Source organism: Mustela nivalis (genome assembly GCF_964662115.1).
Source record: "Mustela nivalis genome assembly, chromosome: 1".
NCBI lineage: Eukaryota > Metazoa > Chordata > Mammalia > Carnivora > Mustelidae > Mustela > Mustela nivalis.
Window position 1 is genome coordinate 200,723,627 of NC_139020.1, and position 6,000 is coordinate 200,729,626.

The following is a 6,000-nucleotide window of genomic DNA, read 5'->3' on the forward strand; positions in this document are numbered from 1 at the left end:
ACCCACCTCATCTGGGATGGACATTTCAGTGAGCTACTCTGGCTACATACAGCTCTTGACAATGTCCATCACAGGAAGCCCAGGAATGCTCTAACTCAGTTCCAGGAATTCGTTCCAAGGGTGTCTAGAGGACAGGAGATTAAGGAAGCGGAGAATTGAGATCCCAAGGGATCTTGGTACTGACTCCAGACTCTCTTGAAAGATACAAAATCTGGGGTGCCTGGATGGCTCAGTGGGTTAAGCATCTGACTTCAGCTCAGGTCGTGATCCCAGGGTCCTGGAATCGAGTCCCACATCGGGCTCCCCACTTAGCAAGGAGTCTGTGTTCTCTCTCTCTCTCTCTCAAATAAATAAATAAAATCTTCAAAAAAAAAAGTGCTCAATGCCTAGCCATGCATATGTATGTATGGTGTTTGTCAAGTTACAGTATCAAAACATGGCTGGGTGGATCAGTGGGTTAAAGCCTCTGCCTTCAGCTCCGGTCATGATCTCAGGGTCCTGGGATCAAGCCCGCATTGCGCTCCCAGCTCCGTGGGAAGCCTGCTTCCCCCCGCCCCCAGCTTGTGTTCCCTCTCTTGCTGTGTCTCTCTCTGTCAAATAAATAAATAAAATCTTTAACATACAAACAAACAAACAATGGCTGGACAGGACTGACACTAACTTTGGTGAGGTGGTTACCTCTAGGAGGGACGGGACAGAAAGGTGTCTGTGCCGGTTACTTCTTATTTCTGAAATATCATAACATCTGGAGCACACGTGCCACTATCTGGACTTCTGGGAAGCCTGAGTAGCTGGTACATCATTTTCCGTATGTTGGAAACATTTTGTGGTTTAAAATGTGCTTTTAAAAATATATCAAAACTCGCAGATGGATACTATGAAAATAAGGGAGTCTTTCTGGCAGATGGGTAGAGCAAGACCCGGAATGAGGATTTCTTTCTCTAGTCATCGGGTGTTGGTGGCTTAGGGCATCTAGGGCTGTCATTCTTTAATGCGAATCTGACCTCATCAATTCCCTGCTTAACAACCTTCCCTGGCTCCCAGCTATCCTCAGGATAAGCTGATATGCTTTTGGCCTGGCAGATGCAGCCCTGGACAATGGCCTCCTGACCTCAGGAATGTCCCCCCCTCACCACACTGCACATGCGCTCTGCACTCCACAAAGGTTAGAGCTCCCTGAGTGCCCCCTGGTTGGCCTCTGAGACCCACTCGTGCTTCTCCCACCAACCAGTCTTACCATCATCACCCATGTCTTTCTCTTCATTCTTCAGCTTGGACGGCCCCTCCTCCAGGAAGACTTCCAGGATAGACCCCCCAGGATCCATTCCCTCTGCCTCCAGAGACAGCCCCGCCGGCATCCCTCCAAACAGTGCTTCCCAGGCGGCTCTGTGTGCTTTTCCTGAAACTGACGCCACAGTTCTTTGTCTTTCTAAGCCACGTTAATGTGACTCCAAGCTTCTTTACTGGGACAACCTGCTGTCAAAACCCCAAGGTGTGTGTAGTCCCAGAAAAATGGGGGAAGCCGGGCTTGGTCCCTGGGGGCACCCACATTACTGCATCCTGCTACCTGAGGCTACTATCCAGTGCTTCTCCCCACCTCCCACCCTGGCACTGCTCCTCCCGTGACCAGGGATGCCTATTACAGCCGCGTCCCCGGGGGAACCCTGCCTGGGAAGCCTCTCTGTGCTCAGGCCCTCTAAACTTAATGCCCCGCCTCGCGTCACCCCACCAGCTGCTCCCCTCCCCTGACTAGGGTCTTCCGCGGGCCCTGACCATCCAGACCACCTTCACAGGGCTCCTTTGTAGGAGGAAAGACCTCAGCGAGCTTCCTGGCCCCCAGAGCCCCTGAATCAGACAAAGGCTGCTAGTGAGGGGTGTGTGTGTGTGTGTGTGTGTGTGTGTGTTGGCAGATGGTTGTTGGTTTTTTGGCTTGCAGGTTTTTTTGAGATGAAATTTACATAATATAAAATTAACCTTTTTTTTTAAAAATCCAATTCCTTTTTTTTTTTTTAAGATTTTATTTATTTATTTGTCAGAGACAGAGGGAGAGAGAGCGAGTGAGCACAGGCAGACAGAGAGGCAGGCAGAGGCAGAGAAAGAAGCAGGCTCCCCGCTGAGCAAGGAGCCCGATGCGGGACTCGATCCCAGGACCCTGGGATCATGACCTGAGCCGAAGGCAGCCGCTTAACCAACTGAGCCACCCAGGCGTCCCTAAAGTTAACCATTTTTAAATGAACAACTCAGTGGCATTTAGTACATTCACAACATTGTACACCATCACCTCGGTCTAGTTCCAGAACATTTCCAAAACCCCAAAATAAAACCCGTACCCATGAAGCATTCATTCTCCATCCCTCTCTCCCCCACAGTCTGGTTTCTGTCTCTGCAGATTCACCTGTCCTGGACATTTCCTAGAAATGGAATCATATCATAGGTGGCCTTTTGCAACTGGCCTCTCTCACTCAGCACGAGGTTCTCGAGGTTTACCCACCTTGTATCATAGGGAAAGTCAGAGCTTCGTTCCTTTCTACGGTCGAGTGATCTTCTGTTGTTGGGATATGTCACTTGGCCATCCATTCATCCACTGATGGATGCAGATGGGGTTTGGGGGGGTCAAAAACTGTCTCTGCCATTTCTTGAAGTGACCTTCCAGCATTTGTGGGTCTCACGATATCATCTAGAGGTGCAGCTACACTTGGAAGATCAGAGCTGACAACCTGGGGTCCATCTGACAACCAGGACAATCCTCGGGGTCTGAGCAGCGTCCTCCAGCCCCTCTCTGCCAGGGTCCCCCTTCCTGGCTCTCATTCTCAGTCCCCTGCCGGGTCCCACGGTCTCCCTACAACCTGGTCCGGCACTTAGAGGATAGACCCAGGTCTTTGGGGAGAGAGCAAAGGGGAAAGGGCCTTTTCTTTCTTCTCTCCTTGCGAGGGCAAGACGTTAATTGCTATCTCCATGGAAGGCGGCCCAGCCTCCAAGCCACCAAAGCAACCGCCAGCAGAGCCCGCTGTCCAGTTACCAGCCTCTCTTCCCTGAGGCAGGGGTTTATGGCTTGTGGGGGCAGGGACTACCCCGGCCAGTCCTGGCGAGGGGGTCAGCCAAGTCCAGATCCGTCTGCCAACTGTGTCTTTTCCCCACAGCAGGTGGCACCCAGGCGTGGCCCTGCACCTGCTTCCGTGAGCCCCCACCACCCCCAGGACATCAAGATCGTGAAGCAAACTCATTAATAGAGACCCCAGGAAAATCAGGTTGGCCCTTGTGTAGGGCTGGGCTGCCCCCGGGGGCCCTCTCTCCCTGCAGGCCCCTGACAAGCCCCTTCATCCATCCATCTCTGTCCCCCACTCCCCAGACAACCCACACTTAGCGGCCCCTTGGGCATCAGGCATTAGCTAATTAATGTGTTCACCAGCCAGAGATTTTCCACTCAGTAGTAATTACAGCCCGGGGGCTGTTTCTACAGAGACCTACTCCAAGCAGCTCCAGCAGCTTGCTTTTTCAATAAGAGAAGGAAATCGTCCGCCTTCCAGGGGTGGAGCCGTGCCTGGAAAAATACCAGCATTGTAGAATCGGGGGTCCTTTCATTCTACCATGTTCTGAAGTGGTACCTTTTGAGGAGGACTTGTGTATTTATGACTTAATTTCCCAAAATGCTCCCAGCAAGACCCCACAGAGCTCTTTATTCCCCTCTAGAATGGAGTCCCCGAGATCCTGACTTTCACCTTCCTGGAGGCTCATCCCGGTGGGGTTGGGGGGTCTGTCTGAAATGGCAGAGACAGTTTTTGACGCCCCAAACCCTTCCTGGAGGGGAGCTCATCCTAGTGAGAGCCCCAGGACCTGGGCTTACTCACCCCTGTACTGCCTGAGCTCTTGGGCCCACTTCTCTAAAGATAGAATGTCCCTACCTTACTGGGAGGATTAGAGGCTCAGAGATGGCCAGCAACTTGCCCAGGGTCTTCCAGCTGCTGCGAGTCAGAATCTGCCCCATCATCCCACCTACACAGCCAATTGGTCAGGCTTGCCAATGTCAGCCGTAGCCTCCAGCCACCTTTGGTTTGTTTGGGCAGAGAAACTCATCAGCAGTGCATTAACTTTGTATCTCATCTGGAAGCCTGGGGTTTGCACTTTTGTCCTTTTCCTCCAGCAGGTGGATCCCCGTGCAAAGCCCCTCTGGGCAGATGGACCCAATGAACTTGCTCAGAACTGAGCCTCTACTGCCCCAGTCCCAGCCCCTTCCTTAGATCTGGGCATCCATTCAAAAGAAAAAGTACATGGCCATAAGGTTGGTGACAACAGGGGCCAGCAGCTTAGGGACTTCTGTAATGGAGGGCAGGGGTCCTAATGTGACCCAGATGCTTCTGGCTCCTAGGCAAGTGGGATCAATCTGGCCCCAACCCTGCCTGGCCCATTAACCCATGCTGGGGCTGAACCTCCAGCCCAGGGCTGAGGGATACGAGAGATACCGGCACAGGGCTTCCATCCCCACCGGGCTGCCATCAATGTGTCCAGCCAGCACACCGCTAGGGCAGGAGATACTGATGCCCGCACACAGGAGGGAAGACACCGGGACTCAGAGCCTCCTCCCTTTTCTCCCAGCCTCGTGCACCCATTCTCCAGATGGGGCTCAAGTAACCCGCCCCACGTCATCCAGCTGAGGCTGAAGAACAGGTGTTGAAGCCCCTGGGAAAATGGAAGGTAGGAACCCAGACTCTTTCAACCTCAGGCAAACATCCTCTAAGGCAGATCCTAAAATAAAGACTGGTGGCCTGAATGTCTGGAGTGGCAGATATCCCAATTGTCCCCAAATGCAATGCCTCGTGCAGGGCCATACTTCCTGGGTCTAATGTAAGTGGTTGGTGGTGGACCATCACCTTGACCACTTGTGGCCGGGACACGTGTTCCCAGAGACTTCATACGAAGCTCCACTGTCTATCCTTTTCTTTCCAGATTCCCCAGCCCCCAGGGGCAGCCCTCCACCGAAGAGAAACTGACACATGGATGAATCAGGACATTCCTTCCCTGCGGACTCACCCAGCCTGCCCGGGATCAGAATCAGCCAACACCCATTCTGAACATCCTTGGTTACACCGCCCAGTGCCACCCTCCAGCTGATTCCCATCCGGCTCTGCCTTTAAGGGTGCCACCTGCCTGCCTCCCCAGGGGCCCACACTCTCTCCACGGCTTCATGGTCTACCTCAACTCTCTCACAGAAGCTCAGCTCAGATGATCCCGGTTCCTGGGAAGCAGCTCCAGCCCTCAGGAGTCAGGTAAGGGAGGTCGGGTTTCTACTCCACCTAATTCCGAAAAGACCAAAGTGCGTCGTTTACAATAAGCAACAAAGAGACTATCCACTATCCAGGCCAGGAGTGAAACAACAATACCAGCGTAATGAAGTCCATCCGTGTTGGCTTGGCACAAAGAAGGAATTTGTTGTATCAGAAATCCTAATTTAGAAAGAGCACTGCAATGTACAGAAAATCTTGCTCTGAGCCTCCTAGCAGGCAAGGTGAAAGGGATTTGTGGTGCTCTCATTATAAATTAAAAAAAAAAAAAAAAAAGGTGTGCCCTAGCTTCTCAAGGACCCAAACACCTAGCAAATTTTTCAAACCCCAAAAGAGGCTTCAAAAAAGTAAGAAGGGAAAGGAAACAAGGGAAGCAAGCTCACTCCCAGCTTTGACGCCCTGAGTACAAAGTTCTGACTACTACTAAATTAAATAAGCATAGGCAGCCGCGTTTGTGGGAAATTTTATGAAATAAGCCAAGTTACTTTCTCTATGGAGTTCTGAGATCAAGGGCGGAGCCTGGGAAGATGCAAATTGCTGACCCCAACCCTAGACCTCTAGAACAGGGAGATCTGGAGAGAGGAACTCACGAATCTACTCTACATTTTCCCTTGTAACCCCCTGTGGAACTCTCGGGCACCCTGAAATTACAAAACCGATTTAGAAATTCCTTTCCCTTAGAAACTGCATTCTGATTCGGACTCAGGGACCGGAGCTCCCC